Raw genomic sequence first — 22,032 nt, 5'->3', positions numbered from 1 at the left:
TACTACAGTCCTTGAATTTTTTCATATATCTTCCAGCCACTTTCAGCCACTTACATTATGTTGTTTTATACACTGGGCCTGAGTTTTGGTTCAGTCTCCCAAAAAAAGTGAGATTCAAATTCTCACAAAGTGGATATACTTCAGTCCTGTTAGTTTGTCGTATATCAGCCAGCCACTTTTTGCCACTTACATTGTGTTGTTTTATGCACAGGGCCTGAGTTTTGGTTCAGTCTCCCAAAAAAAAGGGAGATTTAAATTCTCAACAAGTTTATATACACCTTCTACCTTGTTTTACAGTACCATATAACGGTTGTTATTTTGGTTAGATTTTCCCAAAAATTAGGAAGTCTGGTGGAAGAGCCCGTGGGCGGTGGTTGCCAGCTGGTACTGATGGTGGTGGTGGTGTGGTAGACCGTTTGGTTCAGGCATTCCCAGCACACAGCGGTGGTGATGGTTCTCACATGAGCCATAGGGGGCAACATGGCAGAGGTGTTAGAGGTGCACAAATCTGAAGTGGCGTTGGACAGAGAGGTTTTATGACCAGGTTGAGGAGTGATTTTGCAATGACCCCTGACAAAACAGGTACTGCTGCATCGATTCAAAGTGAGAGGAGACAGCATTTGTCCAGTTTGGTTACGAACTACTTTTCCTCCCTTATCAATGTTCTCCCTCACAGGTCATTCCCCTTTGATTACTGGGCATCTAAAATAGACACCTGGCCTGAATTGACAGAATATGCATTACAGGAGCTCGCTTGCCCTGCTGCTAGTGTGCTATCAGAAAGAGTCTTCAGTGCTGCTGGTTCAATATTAACCGAAAAAAGGACACATCTGGCTACCCAAAATGTTGATGATCTAACCTTCATTAAAATGAACCAATCCTGGATTTCTAATTATTTTGCCCCACCTTCCCCTGCTGACACATAGCTTGCCTGAAAAATGTCTTGCTTTTGGCCTCCTCTTAATGACTTCTCCAATTCCTCCATTTGCAGCTGCTGAATGTCCACCATAGGCCATTTTTATACCTCCCTAAATGGGCTGACTCCCCCCACAGGGCCGTGGTCACCACCTGGCGCAAGCACCCATGTGAGTGCCGTTTGCCTGGACAGGTGGGTGGGCCCACTCTTGGGCGACGGCACAGGCACAGGGTCCCTCATAGTACAATGAGGGACCCTCAACCAACCAACATCAGACACACCGTAAACACCTCGTAATATGAGGGGCCCTGTGCCAGTACCGCCACCCACGAGAGAGTGTTCCCCCCCAGCTCGAACAGTGCTCTACCACTTGCAATACTTACCTCTCCCTGCTCCACCACTCTGTAGTCTGTGCTGTTAAATCCTTCAATGGCACTGCCAATACAAATTTGTTGAAATGATAGATGATAGTTAAAATATACAGGGGCCCTGGCCTCCATTTAGACCAGTTAATACTTTGCGCCTATTACCACTGTCTGCTACTCAGCAGAGGAGCCCACCCCTGTACCTAGCTATGCCGCCTGTTTATTTATGAACTATTTTTTGGCAGACATTTAGCCCACTTTATTATTTGGGCCTACTAACTTAGTCTGCTACTCATTACAATTTTCTGACGCTGAGCAAAGCAATGTTGCCTGTTTATTTATGAGCAATTTTTGGGCAGACATTTAGCCCACTTTATTATTTGAGCCTACTAACTGTGTCTGCCACTCATTACAGTTTTCCTCCACTGAAAAAAGCAATGCCGCCTGTTTAGTCCTGTTACCACATTTGAACTGCATTTAGCCCACTTTATTATTTGAGCCTACTAACTGTGTCTGCCACTCAGTACAGTTTTCCTCCACTGAACAAACAATGCCGCCTGTTTAGTCCTGTTACCACATTTGAACTGCATTTAGCCTACTTTATTATTTAGCCCTATATCTGTGTTTCCTCCTCATCCGGCCCATTGCCCAGCCACTGCTAGATGAGTCTGCTGGTACATTGACCCAGACCACTACATTCCCCTTGCACTCTACACAGCCAGAATCTGTCCCTGCTGGAAGTCAGGTTCCCCTTCCCGCATACTATACCACCTTACATGGGGACAAAGAGGAAGGTGCAGATGAAAGTGCAGGTTCCTTCATCAGGTGGGGGGGCATACTCGTTGGCGACGTCACTGGCACAGGGCCCTTCATAGTATGCAAAAGTGTCTCTGCCAGTGGTAGGCGCCACCCGCCGTCAAACACACTGCTGTACTATGAGGGGCCCTGTGCCAGTGCCAATGAGTGGGCCCCCCCTGCTTGCTCAGGATCACAGCACTTGCAAAGTTGAAATACATACCTCTCCCTGCTCCACCGCCGTGACGTATTCCGTGTTTCCTGGGCCCACGAAAATATTGAGCCAGCCCTACCCCCCCACAACTTTAGCCAAATGACCCCCAGTTTTCAATGCCTAACTATTATTATAAAGTAAATTAAGATTTAGAAGCTTAAGTATTAAGAATTGATGTTTTTGGCATTAAAATGGGCACTTTAGGTGTTTTCCTGCCCTCCACTCACTGCCGACTTTGATTCCCCATTGACTTGCATTGGGTTTCGTGTTTCAGTCGGCCCCCGACTTTTCACAATAATCGGCCGATTTCACCCGACCCGACTTTTGACAAAGTCGGGTTTCGCAAAACCCCACTCGATCCGAAAAAAGTATAAGTCGCTCAACTCTACTTGTAATGCCTCACATGATACAGCGAAGCGACATGAAAGGCTTGCTAAAGCAAACTAAAGAAGCAATGAAACAGTGTGGCGTACAGTTTCAGATGATTCCCGGGCCAGGAGAAAGAAAAAGAAAGTGCTGTTTCATGTGTCCAAGAAACATAGAAAGGAAAATTGAGAGATTTTGTTCAATTTGCAAGGAAAACGTCTGCAAAGAACATTCTTCCGAAAAAATAACTTGTCAAAATTGTTAGGAATACTAATATAATAGAAAAGAAACATAATAGAAATGTAGCTGCAGCTAGTTTGGTATAGATTTCTATGTGTTTTTGTGCATTTTTTCATATGTTTGTGTTAAATTTTGAAAAAAAAATTTGTGGGGTGTTTTCGGTGAAAAATTATAATTAAAATTTTGATTCCTAATCATATTTTATTTAGCAGTTTTAAAATAAACTTGTTAAAGTTACATAAGTGTGCTTTTTCATATGATTTTCATGGTGGCCTAAAAGGCCCCCAATAAGTTAATATGAAGATTTCTCATGTCACGCATACTAGGGTTAATGAAAACAAATGGATATTATTTGCATGATGCACTATAAACTTGCAACCATTTTTTATTTGCTTAGCTTGACATTTCTCTCTGTATACCTCCTAACTGACCCAGATCCAGCGTGTAAGTCCTGAACTTGGGAAGTTGTCCTGTCATACGAAACCTCAACTGAATCTGTGTCAACAGAACACACACACGCTTGAATATAATGATTAATCAAGACGCTGACAAGTAAGGTAATGTCTAAAGGTTCTGGTAGAACTTTAGAAAGTACCTATGAGCAAAAATCTAGCTTTACTAAAAAATTAAAATGTAATTTTTGTTGTTTACTTATTTTAGATAGAAATGGACTGTTTTAACCCCTTTCTGACATTGGACGTACTATCCCGTCGAGGTGGGGTGGGCCCGTATGACCACCGATGGGATAGTACGTCCAGCGCGATCGGCGGCGCTCACAGGGGGAGCGCGGCCGATCGCGGCCGGGTGTCAGCTGATTATCACAGCTGACATCCGGCACTATGTGCCAGGAGCGGTCACGGACCGCCCCCGGCACATTAACCCCTGGCACACCGCGATCAAACATGATCGCGGTGTGCCGGCGGTACAGGGAAGCATCGCGCAGGGAGGGGGCTCCCTGCATGCTTCCCTGAGACCCCCGGAGCAACGCAATGTGATCGCGTTGCTGCGAGGGTCTCTTACATCCTCCTCACTGCAGTGCAGGTGCTTGGATCCAAGATGGCTGCTGCATCTGGGTCCTGCAGAGAGGGAGGTGGCTTACCGAGTGCCTGCTCAGAGCAGGCGCTTGGTAAGCCTGCAGTGCTGTAAGTCAGATCGGTGATCTGACAGAATGCTGTGCAAACTGTCAGATCACCGATCTGTGATGTCCCCCCCTGGGACAAAGTAAAAAAGTTTAAAAAAAAATTCCACATGTGTAAAAAAAAAAAAAAAAAAAAAAATCCTAAATAAAGAAAAAAATATCTATATTATTCCCATAAATACATTTCTTTATCTAAATAAAAAAAATAAAACAATAAAAGTACACATATTTAGTATCGCCGCGTCCGTAACGACCCCACCTATAAAACTATGTCACTAGTAAACCCCTTCAGTGAACACCGTAGGAAAAAAAAAAAAAACGAGGCAAAAAACAACGCTTTATTATCATACCGCCGAACAAAAAGTGGAATAACACGCGATCAAAAAGATGGATATAAATAACCATGGTACCGCTGAAAATGACATCTTGTTCCACAAAAAACAAACTGCCATACAGTGTCATCAAAGAAAAAATAAAAAAGTTATAGTCCTCAGAATAAAGCGATGCCAAAATAATTATTTATTCTATAAAATAGTTTTTATCGTATAAAAGCGCCAAAACATAAAAAAAAAATGAGGTATCGCTGTAATCGTACTGACCCGAAGAATAAAACTGCATTATCAATTTTACCAAACGTGAAACGGTATAAACACCTCCCCCAAAAGAAATTAATGAATAGCTGGTTTTTGGTCATTCACAAAAATCTGAATAAAAAGCGATCAAAAACTGTCACGTGTCCGAAAATGTTACCAATAAAAACGTCAACTCGTCCCGCAAAAAACAAGACCTCACATGACTCTGTGGACCAAAATATGGAAAAATTATAGGTCTCAAAATGTGGAGACGCAAAAACTTTTTTGCTATAAAAAGCGTCTTTTAGTGTGTGACGGCTGCCAATCATAAAAATCCGCTATAAAAAATGCTATTAAAGTAAATCAAACCCCCCTTTCATCACCCCCTTAGTTAGGGAAAAATAATAAAATTAAAAAATATATATTTATTTCCATTTTCCCATTAAGGTTAGGGTTAGGGTTAGGGCTAGGGTTAGGGCTAGGGTTAGGGTTAGGGTTATGGCTAGGGTTAGGGCTAGGGTTAGGGCTAGGGTTAGGGCTAGGGTTGGGGCTAGGGTTGGAGCTAAATTTAGGGTTAGGTTTGGGGCTAAAGTTAGGGTTAGGGTTTGGATTACATTTATGGTTTGGATTAGGGTTGGGATTAGAGTTAGGGGTGTGTCAGGGTTAGGGGTGTGGTTAGGGTTACCGTTGGGATTAGGGTTACGGGTGGGTTTGGATTAGGGTTTCAGTTAGAATAGGGGAGTTTCCACTGTTTAGGCACATCAGGGGCACTCCAAACGCGACATGGCATCATATCTCAATTCCAGCCAATTCTGCATTGAAAAAGTAAAACAGTGCTAATTTCCTTCCGAGCTTTACCGTGCGCCCAAACAGGGGTTTACCCCAACATATGGGGCATCAGCATACTCAGGACAAATTGGACAACAACTTTTGGGGTCCAAGTTCGCTTGTTACCCTTGGGAAAATATAAATTTGGGGGGCTAAAAATCATTTTTGTGGAAAAAAAAGATTTTTTATTTTCACGGCTCTGCGTTATAAACTGTAGTGAAATACTTGGGGGTTCAAAGTTCTCACAACACATCTAGATAAGTTCTTTGGGAGGTCTAGATCCAATATGGGGTCACTTGTGGGGGATTTCTACTGTTTGGGTACATCAGGGGCTCTGCAAATGTAACGTGATGCCAGCAAACCATTCCATCTAAGTCTGTATTCCAAATGGCACTCCTTCCCTCCCGAGCTCTGCCATGCGCCCAAACAGTGGTTCCCCCCACATATGGGGTATCAGCATACTCAGGACAAATTGGACAACATCTTTTGGGGTCCAATTTATCCTGTTACCCTTGTGAAAATACAAAACTGGGGGCTAAAAAATCATTTTTGTGAAAAAAAAAAGAATTTTTATTTTCACGGCTCTGCGTTATAACCTGTAGTGAAATACCTGAGGGATCAAAGCTCTCAAAACACATCTAGATAAGTTCCTTAGGGGTCTACTTTCCAAAATGGTGTCACTTGTGGGGGGTTTAATGTTAAGGCACATCAGGAGCTCTCCAAACGCGACATGGCATCCCATCTTAATTCCAGTCAATTTTGCATTGAAAAGTCAAATGGCGCTCCTTCCATTCCGAGCTCTGCCATGCGCCCAAACAGTCGTTTACCCCCACATATGGGGTATCGTCGTACTCAGGACAAATTGCGCAACAACTTTTGTGGTCTAATTCCTTCTCTTACCCTTGGGAAAATAAAAAATTGAGGGCAAAAATATAATTTTTGTGAATAAATATGATTTTTTATTTTTACGGCTCTGCATTATAAACTTCTGTGAAGCACTTGTTGGGTTTAAGTGCTCACCGCACATCTAGATAAGTTCCTTAAGGGATCTACTTTCCAAAATGGTGTCACTTGTGGGGGGTTTCAATGTTTAGGCACATCAGGGGCTCTCCAAACGCAACATGGCGTTCCATCTCAATTCCAGTCAATTTTGCATTGAAAAGTCAAGTGGCGCTCCTTCCCTTCCGAGCTCTGCGGTGCGCCCAAACAGTGGTTTACCCCTACATATGGGGTATCGTCATACTCAGGACAAATTGTACTACAACGTATGTGGTCCATTTTCTCCTGTTACCCTTGGTAAAATAAAACAAATTGGAGCTGAAATAAATTTTGTGTAAAAAAAATTTAAATGTTAATTTTTATTTAAACATTCCAAAAATTCCTGTGAAACACCTGAAGGGTTAATAAATTTCTTGAATGTGGTTTTGAGCACCTTGAGGGGTGTTGTTTTTAGAATAGTGTCACACTTGGGTATTTTCTATCATATAGGCCCCTCAAAATGACTTCAAATGAGATGTGGTCCCTAAAAAAAAATGGTGTTGTAAAAATGAGAAATTGCTGGTCAAATTTAACCCTTATAACTCCCTAACAAAAAAAAAATAGTTTCCTAAATTGTGCTGATGTAAAGTAGACATGTGGGAAATGTTACCTATTAAGTATTTTGTGTGACATATCTCTGTGATTTAAGGGCATAAAAATTCAAAGTTGGAAAATTGCGAAATTTTCAAAATTTTCGCCAAATTTCCATTTTTTTCACAAATAAGCACAAATTATATCGAAGAAATTTTACCACCATCATGAAGTACTGTATGTCACGAGAAAACAGTGTCAGAATCGCCAAGATCCGTTGAAGCATTCCAGAGTTATAAACTCATAAAGGGACAGTGGTCATAATTGTAAAAATTGGCCCTGTCATTAACGTGCAAACCACCCTTGGGGGTAAAGGGGTTAAAAGTCAGTATCTATCCAAAAACATCTGTCTTTATGTGCCTATTTTTCAATGAAAATGCTTTTGGATGGTATGACTTCTCACTGACCCCTGTGCACCATGCATGCTTCTAATAACTATGTGCAAGCAGGGAGATGGGAAGTGGACAGCTCCCAGGGATTTTCTGAAAATTTATTAGATTTTAATCTGATGATTCTCGGCTTATGTGTTGCTGTCACACTAGTCTGTGCTCTGATCCGAGAGGAAACTCTCAACTTAGAGAAAAGACTAGGGTGATAGTGATAGTTATGGAAGCTGCAGAGCTGCAGGGAAAACTACCGTAATATGTTCACTGCAAGTGGATGGTGATGGAGCGATGATAAGCGGTATTCTAATAGAGTGCAGCTATGTCTCCAGGAGGTGCACATACAGTTTGATAATTCTTCTCGGTCTCTTTTCTCAGACATTCAAGTTATCGCAGGTTCTACGATAACTTCTGTGCATAAGATCCTTTGGGGGCATCATACTGTGTTGGTTAATATACTGTGGGGGCATTATACTGTGTGGGAGAATGTACTGTACAGTCATAACATTGTGTTCAGGCTAATGTACTGAGGAGGCATCATACCTGTGTGTGGCAAGTACTGTAAAAGGCCATGAAAGTAGTTCTGTACTGTATGGGAACACAAATGGGCTTGTTTAGCAGCAATATTTCTACGTGGGTGCATTTAAAGGACTGGACGAGCTAAGTAAAGTGGCTAAGTACACTGTACCTCCTTCTTGTTTTGTGAAGTTGGACAGCATGTTTACTGTATACATGTATTATATGTTTGTATGTGGGATATAGTCAAACAGTGAAAACATGATGTAAATCTAATTTGAGAATCAATTGTAATGTAGTATACTTATGTTTCTTTGCAGGTATCTTGGTATCTGCCAAACATAATATTGACAGGAAACAACAGAATTCTAGTGAATTATTAAACAGACGGTACCAGTTGGTATGTTAGCAAAACGCTACTGTAATTTGTTTACATTATACTTTCCTGGATGTTTCATGGCTGCATTTTTGCTGTCCCATCACATCAGTTTGATGAATTAAATGGAAGTACTGCCAATCAAAATCTGGGCTGTCTAGTGTAAAGCAATACAGGGACTTCAATACAGTAAACTAATCAGAGAACAAATAGTACTTGTATTGTGCTTTCTGTAAATTGCAACATAGATATAATGAAGGATTGTTTTCTACCAATAGGATAAAAAAACCCATAATGTTAAAGTTAATATATCCACAGATTAGACCAACTTAGCTCTTCTCAAACCTACAGCAAAATGTGGAGTACATAGTCCCATACACAATATGGAAAATTATTTTTAAACACAGTTTTATTTAACAATCATAGATAACAACATAATAGGATAAATATATATACAGACTGACAAAACCAGGTACAGAATGGTGCAAATACAGATAGACACAGACTACTGTGGTAGCAATATGGTAGATAGCAGTTTAAGTCATACACTCCCCCTACAAAGTGCTAAGTGCAATATAAAGTACAGATGGATGTAGGACTAAGTTCCCACTAGCTTACTGGGATCGCTGTATAGCATACCACCAGACTCTTACTAGGAAAGAGAAGGGGAAATGGAAAGGAGGAGTATACTGCTCATCTTACCCATCAGTGTATGCTTGTAGTGTGTCTGCAGCAGCCCCGACGCGCGTTTCGCGTTGGGCTTCCTCGGGGGGCAGTAAATGTGTGTCCTTTGGGCGCTCATTTATATCGTGGGTGCACCTATGTTTGGTGATCAGCGCCATTATCGGCGCATGCGCATTGTCATACAGGTCCGTAAGTATGCATCGGTTACCGCTCCTCCTGTGACAGGGCAGGCAGAGGGAAATCCCTCTTGACGTCATTACCCGCCGCGTCACATCCTGGAAGCAGGAGAAGATGCACGCCGGACTCCTGCCGCACTGCGCATGCGCGCGCGCCGCACTCACCATTTTGGAAAAGGGAAAAACTACTGCTTGGTGAGTATAACATGCCCTAATGCAATGGAATGACGCTACATAGTGAAATAAATGTGAATAAAGTGACTGAGTGCAATATAAAATACTAATAAAAGAAGAAGCAGACCCATATCTTCCGCCTCTCAAACATTTGAAAAAAGTATATATTATATACCGTGCACAACCTCGCTATAAAAATAAAAATTTTTTTTATTAATAAATTAGTGACTACTCGAAATACTATTAAGGACAGTCATGGACTGAAATAACTCAATATAACCATATAGGTTATCCAAAAAGTGGTATACAGTGCTAATAAAATGCTTAAACAGCAAAAAGTAAAGAAAAAACACATACTTTAGAACTCATGAGCGTACATATCCATACAGCATAAAAAAATAAATAAAAATAATTATAATAATAATAATTAATATTAATAACTATATAAGGCAAAAAGCAGAAAGGCTCCAAGAATATCGATATACAGATATACTATATTTAGGACATAAGTCCCTTACACTATCGATATTAAATAAGGAGAAAGAATATATGAAAGCAGCATAAACTGCAAACAAATAGGTACAATGAAGTACTCTCATCTTCAAGAAAAACTTCAGTAAAATTTCTCCCCCTTTCTTTTTTCTTCATAAGGTGTCCTCCATCAAGTGCCTGCGACACCCCGACAGAACTCAAACGCTCCAAAGGTAAGTAGATGGAAACAATAGACCAATCCGACGACAATACTACATATAGAAAATAAAAACACACATAATTAAAATCCAGAATATCACAAAGACTGTAAACTAACCTGACAAGGCCTAAAGGAAAGATGAGAAGCTCAATTGCTCATTAAGACCATGTGGGGACATGGTGCCTAGGATTGCTATCCAGCGGCATTCCAATTGTGCTAGTGTCCGTTTCATATCTTCACCTCTAATGCCACACCTCACATGGTCAATGCCAAAGATTTTTAGGTCCTTTGGATTGCACTCATGGTGAAGCCTGAAATGGCGTGGTATTGTTTTTAAAGTGGCAATGTCTTCCTCCTTCTTTGCCGCCATGATGTCTCTTATATGCTCACGTGTCCTAACCCTGAGCTCTCGTGAAGTGAGGCCCACATAAAATAGGCGACATGAGCATTTAGCCAAGTATACCACAAATGTGGTACTACAGCTAATGTAGTCAGTGATTTTAAATTCTTTACTACCATCGGCCGAGGTGAAAGACACTGCCCTTACATGGTTACGACAAGCTAGACAATCTCCACAAGGATAGAATCCCCATCTACGTTTGCCTGCTCCAAAAATGGCTGGGGCCTTGGTTGTGTAATGACTCCTAACCAAAATGTCTTTTAAATTCTTCCCCCTCCTTGCTGTCATGAGAGGTTCATCAGAGAGACATTTAGCAAGTGTGGGTTCAGTTTTTAAAATAGGCCAGTGTTTACTCAAGATTTTTCTCATCACTCCCCATCGGTGGTTAAAAGTGGAAATATACCGAATCTTACCAACCTCTTCCTTACCAGGTTTTCGAAATTGGGAAAGTAGATCACATCTTTTCTGCTTTTTAGCACGTGTCAAGCCACGTTTTATGCTCCTGTTACTGTAACCTCTTGCACGAAATCTCTCCCCAAGGTCCACAGATTGTCTGTCAAATGCCTCCTCAGTAGAGCAAATCCTTCTCATCCTTAAGAATTGCCCTATGGGTATGGCCCCAATCGTGGAGTCTAGATGTGATGATGAGGCATGGAGGAGTGCGTTAACAGATGTTTCCTTCCTAAACACATCCGTATGTATGTAACCATCCTTCTGGACCAGCAGCAAAATATCCAGGAATTATATTTCTTTACAGCTGTAATTATAAGTGAGCCTGATGTTGAGGCTGTTGCGATTCAAATCCTGCATGAACATCTTTAATTGTTCCACCGACCCATGCCAAATAAACAAAATATCGTCAATATACCGATACCACCCCAGAATCCGCGAGGCGGAATGCACGCCCCCCTGAAAAATGCCCCTCTCCCAATATCCAAGGAAGAGGTTGGCATATGAGGGCGCGCACGCCGCCCCCATAGCTGTACCGCGGTTCTGGAGGTAGTATCGGTCCTTAAAAGTAAAAAAATTATGCGTAAGGATGAAACTCAAGAGCCTCAACACCAGGTCACAAGTCTCTGGTTCAATGCTGCTGGATCCAAGAAAGAAGTCCACAGCCTCCAGGCCATCATCATGGCGGATGGAGGTATAAAGTGTCTCGACATCCGCCGTGACTAAAAGCATCTCTGACTCCAGTATGAGGCCATCCAATCTTTTTAGGACGTCCGTAGTGTCCCTGACATAGGAGGGTAAAGTTTCTACTTGTGATCTAAGGTAATGATCTATAAATTTACAGATAGGATCACACATCCCTCCCATGCCAGAGACAATCGGACGCCCAGGAGGATTGACAGAGTCCTTGTGGACCTTGGGGAGAAGATAAAAAGTGGGCACTATCGGATGTTTGACTACCAGTCCATCAAATGTTTTCTTATTGATAGTGCCCTTATATAGTGCCTCTTCCAATATTTCGACAAGCTCAGACATAAAATCAGGAAGGGGATTTTTGGTGAGCAATAAATATGTTTCTCTATTACGCAGTTGTTTGAAAGCCTCCCTTTCATATTTATCAGAAGGCCATACCACCACGTTTCCACCCTTGTCTGAGGGTTTTATTACCACACTATCCAGTGCCCTAATCTCACGCAGAGCATTCCTCTGATGCATAGTGAGATTATCCTTTTTGTTTCTATTATTAATATGTTTTAGATCTGCGGCAACCAAATTCGTAAAGATTTCCACCTGTGGACAAAGTGACAAGGGAGGAAACGTGGTGGACTTAGCGGAAATAGATGGAGGGGGAATACCTGTAGATAGACCTGAAGCCTCATTCTCCAACTCCTCCAATATGGTGATAGCTTCCTGTTCAGTAATATATGTACTCTCCGTTGCGGAACGGGAGTGAAGCTTTTTCAGGACAAGCTTTCGTGCGAAAAGATGGAGGTCCTTTAGTGCTGTGAAGTAATCATAGTTATTACAGGGAGAGAATGACAACCCCAGACTTAACACTTCACATTGGGCCTCCGTAAGTGGAATTTGTGAAAGATTTATTACCTCTAGATTAGCATTTTTAGATCTTTTCTCCTTCTGTGGGGATGTAGGAGTTTTCCTTTTATTTCCAAATCTAGTTACTTTTTGCCACCGATCCTTCTGTGTATCAACCTTCTCAGGTCCATTTCTTCCCTTATCGCTGATCGATGTCCTCTCATCCACTGATGAAACAGATGAGAAGGACACTGACCTTGCCCTTGCCATAAATCTCCTATTGGTCTGGTTCGTCCTCCATCTATAAACCATGTTATTCTGAGCATCTGAGACATCACGTTGGTATTTTTTTGTTTTGGTAGCCACGATCTCTTTCTCCCATTTTTGAATTTCTGCATCCAACTCGTTTTTAAACGTAGTCTCATTCTCTGGCGTAAGCATATTATTGATCTCTTCCTGAATCTCACCCAGATCTTTATCAATCCCACTCATAGTTATTTCATTATTTTTAATCAAGAGTGACATAAAACTTTTGGAGCATAATGATGCAGCTTCCTCCCATTGGTTTTTAAATGTGTCGTCCTCTATAGAGAATGAGGGGAAAACCTGGACCCGGAGCCCTCTGGGGATCAACCCACATGAAATATATCTTTCCAAAAAGGACTTGTTCCACCAAAGGCGGGTCCTTTTTTGTAGTAGTTCTTTATATTTAGTAGTCAGGTCAGACAAATCTCTGGATCTGGAATCTAAAACTGTACAAGCACCACCGCTGAAAACCTTGTCCAGCTGTAAAAGCCACGTCTTTTCACGCGCTTTGAAGTCCATTTGATCAATGGAATGGGCTGTGAACACACAGAAAACTTCTAAGAACAGATACCACTGATACATAGCTTAGAAATAAGTACTGGGAAAATAAACCCTATACACTGGACAGAAATCCCTGTAAGGAGGACACTCCAAAATAGTCAAACCTACAGCAAAATGTGGAGTACATAGTCCCATACACAATATGGAAAATTATTTTTAAACACAGTTTTATTTAACAATCATAGATAACAACATAATAGGATAAATATATATACAGACTGACAAAACCAGGTACAGAATGGTGCAAATACAGATAGACACAGACTACTGTGGTAGCAATATGGTAGATAGCAGTTTAAGTCATACACTCCCCCTACAAAGTGCTAAGTGCAATATAAAGTACAGATGGATGTAGGACTAAGTTCCCACTAGCTTACTGGGATCGCTGTATAGCATACCACCAGACTCTTACTAGGAAAGAGAAGGGGAAATGGAAAGGAGGAGTATACTGCTCATCTTACCCATCAGTGTATGCTTGTAGTGTGTCTGCAGCAGCCCCGACGCGCGTTTCGCGTTGGGCTTCCTCGGGGGGCTGTAAATGTGTGTCCTTTGGGCGCTCATTTATATCGTGGGTGCACCTATGTTTGGTGATCAGCGCCATTATCGGCGCATGCGCATTGTCATACAGGTCCGTAAGTATGCATCGGTTACCGCTCCTCCTGTGACAGGGCGGGCAGAGGGAAATCCCTCTTGACGTCATTACCCGCCGCGTCACATCCTGGAAGCAGGAGAAGATGCACGCCGGACTCCTGCCGCACTGCGCATGCGCGCGCGCCGCACTCACCATTTTGGAAAAGGGAAAAACTACTGCTTGGTGAGTATAACATGCCCTAATGCAATGGAATGACGCTACATAGTGATTAAAATCCAGAATATCACACAGACTGTAAACTAACCTGACAAGGCCTAAAGGAAAGATGAGAAGCTCAATTGCTCATTAAGACCATGTGGGGACATGGTGCCTAGGATTGCTATCCAGCGGCATTCCAATTGTGCTAGTGTCCATTTCATATCTCCACCTCTAATGCCACACCTCACATGGTCAATGCCAAAGATTTTTAGGTCCTTTGGATTGCACTCATGGTGAAGCCTGAAATGGCGTGGTATTGTTTTTAAAGTGGCAATGTCTTCCTCCTTCTTTGCCGCCATGATGTCTCTTATATGCTCACGTGTCCTAACCCTGAGCTCTCGTGAAGTGAGGCCCACATAAAATAGGCGACATGAGCATTTAGCCAAGTATACCACAAATGTGGTACTACAGCTAATGTAGTCAGTGATTTTAAATTCTTTACTACCGTCGGCCGAGGTGAAAGACACTGCCCTTACATGGTTACGACAAGCTAGACAATCTCCACAAGGATAGAATCCCCATCTACGTTTGCCTGCTCCAAAAATGGCTGGGGCCTTTTTGTTTCGTTTTTATTGCCGCAGCTGAATGATTTACATCTGTTAGCCAGCATAAGTACATGTGGGGATTCCCTAGCAACCAGGCAACCCCCACATGTACTTATGCTGGCTAATAGATGTAAATCATTCAGCTGCGGAGAAGAAAACTAAATCTCCGAGCACTAAAAAATACTCGGAGGACACCCGAGCGTGCTCGGGAAATCTCGTGTAATGAGTATATTCGCTCATCACTACTCTTCTACAAATTTCTTGATAACAGACATTTTTCATATCAATAGGATATTTAATAAAGGTTTAATATAAAGTCTGATCTCCAGTTCCACCTGATGTGGAAGATGTGGTTGTGCATCTGCCAAGCTCTCCATTTACTGTTTTGGGAGTTCTGAATAAAGCACTTGATACTCCCTTAGCAATATATGGAGAGTGTGGCAAATGGTTGACCTTCTCTCCTGTCACTCATACAGGTACAGCAGTAAAAATGGAGGTTTCAGCAAGTATATTTGGTTCTATTCAGAAAACCCATAGCAGTAAATTAAGAGTATGGTACAACCACCTCTCCTGTCAGTGCTTTTGGATACCTGTAGGAAAAGAGGATTGCACTAGGCTGTATTCTGGGCTTTCAAAAAAGTGAATAGAGCACACAGAGCATATCTTATCTCCAGTCCTGTCACTGCAGCACGGGCACCAGCCAGGATAGAGTATGGGGGACCCTTGTTCAGAAGATATTGGCGGGAACCTGCATCTATTAAACATATCCTGTTGACATGTCATAGATGTTGTGAAACAGCAAAAATGTGAATATGTTGTTTTAGAAGACTTGAGAAAAAAAATGTATGTAAAATTAGCACCAAAATTATTTCTAGTCATTGTATCCTACATCTTTCACCAATTTGAGTTGGGCATGTTCTTTCTCTAATTATCAGCTGTATTTCAGTTAGTTGGTGAAGAATATCTGCCACAATGTCTGCCATGCAAAACACAGAGACATGAGGAATTTCTGATCTCCTGTCTCTGCAGCACATGCTCAGGACTCAGTAGAGATGAGTGAATTTGATTGAAAAATGATCACCAATATTGTTAAGCGATACCTTCCGATACTTGAAAGTATCGGTATCGGATAGTATCGGCCGATACCCGAAAAATATCGGATATCGCCGATACCGATACCCAAAACCAATACAAGTCAATGGGACACAAGTATCGGAAGCTATCCTGGATGGTTCCCAGGGTCTGAAGGAGAGGAAACTCTCCTTCAGGCCCTGGGATCCATATTCATGTAAAAAATAAAGAATTAAAATAAAAAATATGGATATACTCACCCGTCCGGCGGCCCCTGATCTTAGCGGTGCCTCCGTTCCTAAGAATGCAGAAAGTGAAGGACCTTCGATGATGTCGCGGCTTGTGATTGGTCGCGTGAGCGGTCACATGAGCGGTCACGCGACCAATCACAAGACGCGACGTCATTGAAGGTCCTTAACTCTGCATTGTTATGAATGGAGGCAGACGCTGGGACCGGTGAGGGCCGGGGCCGTCAGAGGGGTGAGTATATCAATATTTTTTATTTTTATTCTTTATTTTATACATGAATATGGATCCCAGGGCCTGAAGGAGAGTTTCCTCTCCTTCAGACCCTGGGAACCATTCCGATATTTTGTGTCCCATTGATATGCATTGGTATCGGGTATCGGTATAGGCGATATCCGATATTTTTTGGATATCGGATGATCCAATCCGATACCGATACCTTTGCATATCGGAAGGTATCGCACAACCCTATTAACGTCATACAGTAAGGGACCTGACTTGAAAACTAGTTGGTAGCATCTAGTGTGTTATAGAAGCCTGATCCTTTGTCCAAAAAAACAAATCTTTTTTCTATGACTAACACAATACAGCCCGCCATATTTCAACTTTGAATTTACTGTCGCTGCAATTTAGCTGTTTGCAGGGGTGGTGAAGAGTTTAAAATCTAATACTGTGCTCTTACCACACTATCTGAGCAGCATGACTGGGAAAAAGGGAGGCTGTGATGGAAAGGGAATTAGGCTTGGCAATCAAGGTGTGTGTGGGGTAGGTGGTAATGTTTGTGAAAGCACTAGTAAAGCAACGTCACCTCCTGTGCAAAGACAACTGACAACTTATGTTACTGGACAAGCTACACCACTACCTTTCTCTGGCAGGTGCACAGTGGTATGCGTTGTTGATTATGCCCAGAAAGAGCATGTACTCGAGTGGATCGCAAGTGCAGCTTCAAGTGGCCTCTCCTCCTCTTCCTCTACCTCAACATCACACCCAGTGCAGGCCACAGATGTGGCACCCAAATTCCTCTTGCTTCCCCCTGCATCCCAACTATCCAAACGTTCAACTAACTGTACGGAACCACAGATGGGTGAGTCTGAAGAACTGCTTACACATTCTATGCCATGTTCATTAGAAGTGTACTCAAAAGCGTTGTAGGGTCAAAAGGAGGAAATTTTCACCGATGCCCAAAATTTTTTAATCTTGGATCTGGGGCAGGAAGAAGCATGGTCCAAACAGCATCCTGACCCTCATCATCAGACGTTAACCACTGGGGGGAGGTGATCCTGATGAGGTTATGTTGCGCCATGTTCGCAGACACATAGTGATGCAGCCACGACAAGCGATGCATTCTCAGCCACAACTGTGCCTCTGACCATCATCGTCCGTGGGTCTGCAGCTCACAGGTTTGGCAAGGGTTTCCTAGCCTGGGCCTTTTTTGACACTGCAAAGAATGAGCCAACTCATGTAATTTGCCAACTTTGCAAAAAAAAAAACTGAGTTGAGGTAAAAGGTGCAATAATTTGACTATTATATGTGTGAACCTTCACATGTGCAATCAACATGCTTTAGTGTGGGAATCCCACGGCGCCAAAATGTGCACCAGCAGACATCAATCACCATCATCACCCACCACATTTAATGCATGTGCTGCTTCTTCCTCCTCATCTGTTCCCATGCCAACTATTGAGACGCAGGTGTTTGATGGCAGAACCTTGGGTTCTTTACATATTCGAGTCACGCTGGCTGAGAGGCCGCCTTCAGCTGTAACGGAAGCAGACATGCCTTCTGTTTTTGAGCGATCTCAGAGAACGATCACACCACAAGATTCTCAATCCACAGTAACACCTCCGACTTCACTTCTCTCACGGTCTAGCAGTTTGTCCGCTTTACCGTACTCTGCCATCTCACAGCACTGCAGACAGCCCACGGTTCTGCAGTTGTGGTCACAGAAAGGATTGTTTCCTCCTACACATGACAAAGCTAAGAGGTTGAACTCCACCATCTGCAATCTGTTGGCCTCAGAAATGCTGCCTTTTGCCTGGTGGATACTGACAGTTTGGAGATCGCAGTCATACAGCTGAAGAGTTGTGGACAGCTCTCCAGACCGAATTTGATCTATGGCTGTCTCCACTGAACGTGCATCGAGGGAAGGCCATGTCCGATAACGATGCAAACCTGTTGGCAACCCTACAGTGAGGCAAGCCTTGCATGGCTCATTTCCTCAACCTGGTGGTACAGTGTTTTCTCAGCCACAATCCTAGCCTGGGTGACCTGCTCCAGAAAGCACTAAGCTGTGTGCTCATTTCCGCCAATTGCACCCCTCTGCTCATCAACTTGTATCGATACAGAGGTCTTTGTCCATGCCAGTTAACAGGTTGATATGCAATGTGCCGACAAGGTGGAATTTCACTCTGCACATTTTGCAACAACTGTGGCAGCAGCAATGAGCCTTGATGCAGTATGTCATGTCGTATAGCCTGGGCCAGCATGGTATGGTGTTGGCGCATATCACATTTACAGAGTGGGCACAGATTAAGGACCTCTGCACCCTTGTGCACAGTTTTGAAATGGCTTCGAAGATGGTTAGCGCTGATGCTGCCGCATCAGGATCACTATTCCAGTCATATGATGGAGCAGACTTGGAATAGCCTGCGGGAGAAGATGGTGGTCCCAGAAGAAGAGGAGGAAGCAGAGGAGGCTGCTGAAGGGATAGCATTGTCTCTAAGTTCAAGATTATCATCACACAGGCGGGTGCCAGGGAAGGGTGTAGTACTGCGATCGAGGGGGGCTGGTGATGATAACAGACAAACTGTTATCGAATGTGCAAGATCTGAGGAACAAATGGAGGAGGAAGAGTTGATGGGCAAGTAACTGTCGGATGAGGAGGATAATAATCCCTTCTCTGTTGTTCGGGGTTGGCAGGGGGGATGGAGGAAATGAGCCTCATTGTTACCCAGCCACCAACACAGCATGGGCTCGGACCTCATGGTAGAGGCCGACATATGAGTGCCCTGTTGCTGCACTATCTGCAGTATCTGTATAATAATTATTAGGAATAATGCTGACTACTGAGTTGCCACTTTATTAGATTCACGTTATAAAACCAAATTTTGCCAGATGATTCCCACCCTAGAACGGGACCTGCGAATACTGGAGTATCGAAGCTTGCTTTTATACAGCCTTAAGAGAGCTTTTCCCCAAGACAGTAGTGAAGCACACAGTTCACATCGCAGCTTTAGACTGACAACCAGTGATGAATGAGTGTATTCATTACTATTCGCTATTCGCAAGGATAGTATGGTTTTCTTGTTACTCGTTACGTTTGGAGTAATTGTGTAGTCGCCTTGCTATATTTGGATGTCCCACACTGCAGTTTTGGCACCTCCTTTGCAGCCACGAAACATGCTGGCCTTCTTAACAAATCACCTTAATGCCGTAGACATCTTGATTGTGGCATTACTGTGATTGGCTGGCCGCCCATCGTCATAGGGTCTATTGAAGCCCTGCCATTTTGTGCACATTACATCCGGATCCTGCATTCTACAAGCATAGAGAGAGAGATCGCTCAGCTGTTAGGGAGAGTATTTAGGCCTCTTGATAAGACAAAAGCCATTTTCAGGGCTACCTGCAGTGTATACTAGCTCAGTGTAGAGTAGAGAGAGAGAGATACTCGAGCAGGGACAGTTTAAAGGAGCTGGTCACTAGCTCCATAATACCACCAAAAAATATCTCTTTTAATAGATGAAAACACACAACAAAGTCAGAGTACAGGGAGGGAGAGATTGTGTATTAGGTAGGGAGAGGTTTAAGTGTTCTTCCAATGTCAATCTTAAAACAGCTCCTGTTAGAGGCAAAGCAATATTTTTCCAGCACACAGAGTATTAGCATTTAGTGCTGCTTTTTTTTAAAAAAAAGCACTGGTCTACTTTCCTTGCTGTTTGTGGGGTCAGAGCCTGGCTTCTGCTGTCCACATTAGTCCACTTAAAAAGCCGTTCAGTGCCCTACGCAAAGCAGTATTCCAAGCATTTCCTACTGCCTGCTACCAAGCATGCACCAGGCCATTTCCCCGCTGTTTTGGGGTTCAGAGCCTGGCTTCTGCTGTCCACATTAATCTACTTAAAAAGGCGTTAAGTGCCATATGCAAAGCAGTAGTCCAAACATTACCTACTGCCTGTTACCAAAGACGCACCAGGCCATTTTCCCCGCAGTTTTTGTGGTCACAGCCTGCCTTCTGCTGTTCATATTAGTTCACTTAAAAACAAGGTTAGTGCCTTACACAAAGCAGGAAAGATATATATCTTGGTACCGTGTTAACCAGCATATATAGAAAAAGATTTAGAATTGAGAGTCCTCAGAGGTTGATACCTTTTAATGGCTAACTGAAAAGATGGTAACAAATTGCAAGCTTTCAAGACTACACAGGTCTCTTCATCAGGCAAAGACTAAAAGAAATTCTGAAGAATCACATATTAATGCACAACATAGCACAGAAAAAAAAAGGAAAAAACCATGGATAAGATAGGTGACATGAAGCAGAATTACCATGAGTGATAGCCAGTTATGTCCATAAATATTGGGCCAGTTCTTAGATAAAGAATGAACAAAACATTCCTTATCTAAGAACTGGCCCAATATTTATAGTCTTTGCCTGATGAAGAGACTTGTGTAGTCTCGAAAGCTTGCAACTTGTTACCATCTTTTCAGTTAGCCATTAAAAGGTATCAACCACTGAGGACTCTCAATTCTAAATATTTTACACAAAGCAGTAATCCAAACATTTCCTACTGCCTACTACCAAGCATACACCATGCCATTTTCCCTGCTGTTTTTTGGGGTCAGAGCCTACCTTCTGCTGTCCACATTAGTCCACTTGAAAAGTCATTAAGTGCCCTACACAAAGCAGTAATACAAACATTTCTTACTGCCTGCTACCAAGCATGCACCAGGCCATTTTCACCTGTGTTTTTGGGGTCAGAGTCTGCCTTTTACTGTCCACATTAGGCCACTTAAAAAGGCGGCTAGTGCCCTATGCAAAGCAGTAGTCCAAACATTTCCTACTGCCTGCTACCAATCACGCACCAGGCCATTTTCTCCACTGTTTTTGCGGTCACAGCCTGCCTTCTGATGTCCACATTAGTCCACTTAAACTTATGTCAGTGTTTCTGCCTCTTCATATTTCAGTTCTTCTCTCCCCTCCTCCTGCTCCTCATCCTCTGCTGTAGTACCCTCCCCATCACTGCCAAGCTGGGACCTGTACAGCAGTGCACTGGAAAAGTGGCAACACGGTCTGCTGAAGCTGATCTGTTTAGGTCATAAACCACACACTGCAGCAGAGTTGTGGCAAGCTTTAAAACAACAGACCGATCAGTGGCTCTCCCAGCTGCACCTCCAACCCGGTCTAGGTCGTCTGTGATAATGGGTGTAACTTAGTGGTGGCTTTAAAGGTTGGCAAGCTGGTACACGTGCCATGCATGGCTCACGTGCTGAACCTAGTTGTTCAGAAATTTCTGAAAAGTTAGCCTGACTTGCTGTACCTACACTACGGTTCCTAAATTTGGGGTCACCAAGACAATTTTGTGTTTTCCATGAAAACACATACTTTTATTAATCAAATGAGTTGCCAAATGAATTGAAAATCTAGTCCAGACATTGACAAGGTTCAAATAAAAGATTTTTATTTGAAATAATAATTTTCTCCTTCAAACATTGCTTTCGTCAAAGAATGCTCCCTTTGCAGCAATTACTGCATTGCCGACCTCTGGCATTCTAGCAGTTAATTTGCTGAGGTAATCTGAAGAAATTTCACCCCATGCTTCCAGAAGCCACTCCCACAAGTTGGTTGGGATTGGGCACTTTTTGCGTACCATACGGTCAAGCTGCTTCCACAACAGCTCAATGGGGTTGAGACCTGGTGACTGCGCTGGCCACTCCATTACAGATAGAATACCAGCTGCCTGCTTCGTCCCTAAATTGTTCTTGCATAATTTGGAGGTGTGCTTTGGGTCATTAT

The sequence above is a fragment of the Ranitomeya variabilis genome, chromosome 3 (genome assembly GCF_051348905.1).
Source record: "Ranitomeya variabilis isolate aRanVar5 chromosome 3, aRanVar5.hap1, whole genome shotgun sequence".
Lineage (NCBI taxonomy): Eukaryota > Metazoa > Chordata > Amphibia > Anura > Dendrobatidae > Ranitomeya > Ranitomeya variabilis.
Note: the sequence above shows the minus strand (reverse complement) of the source record.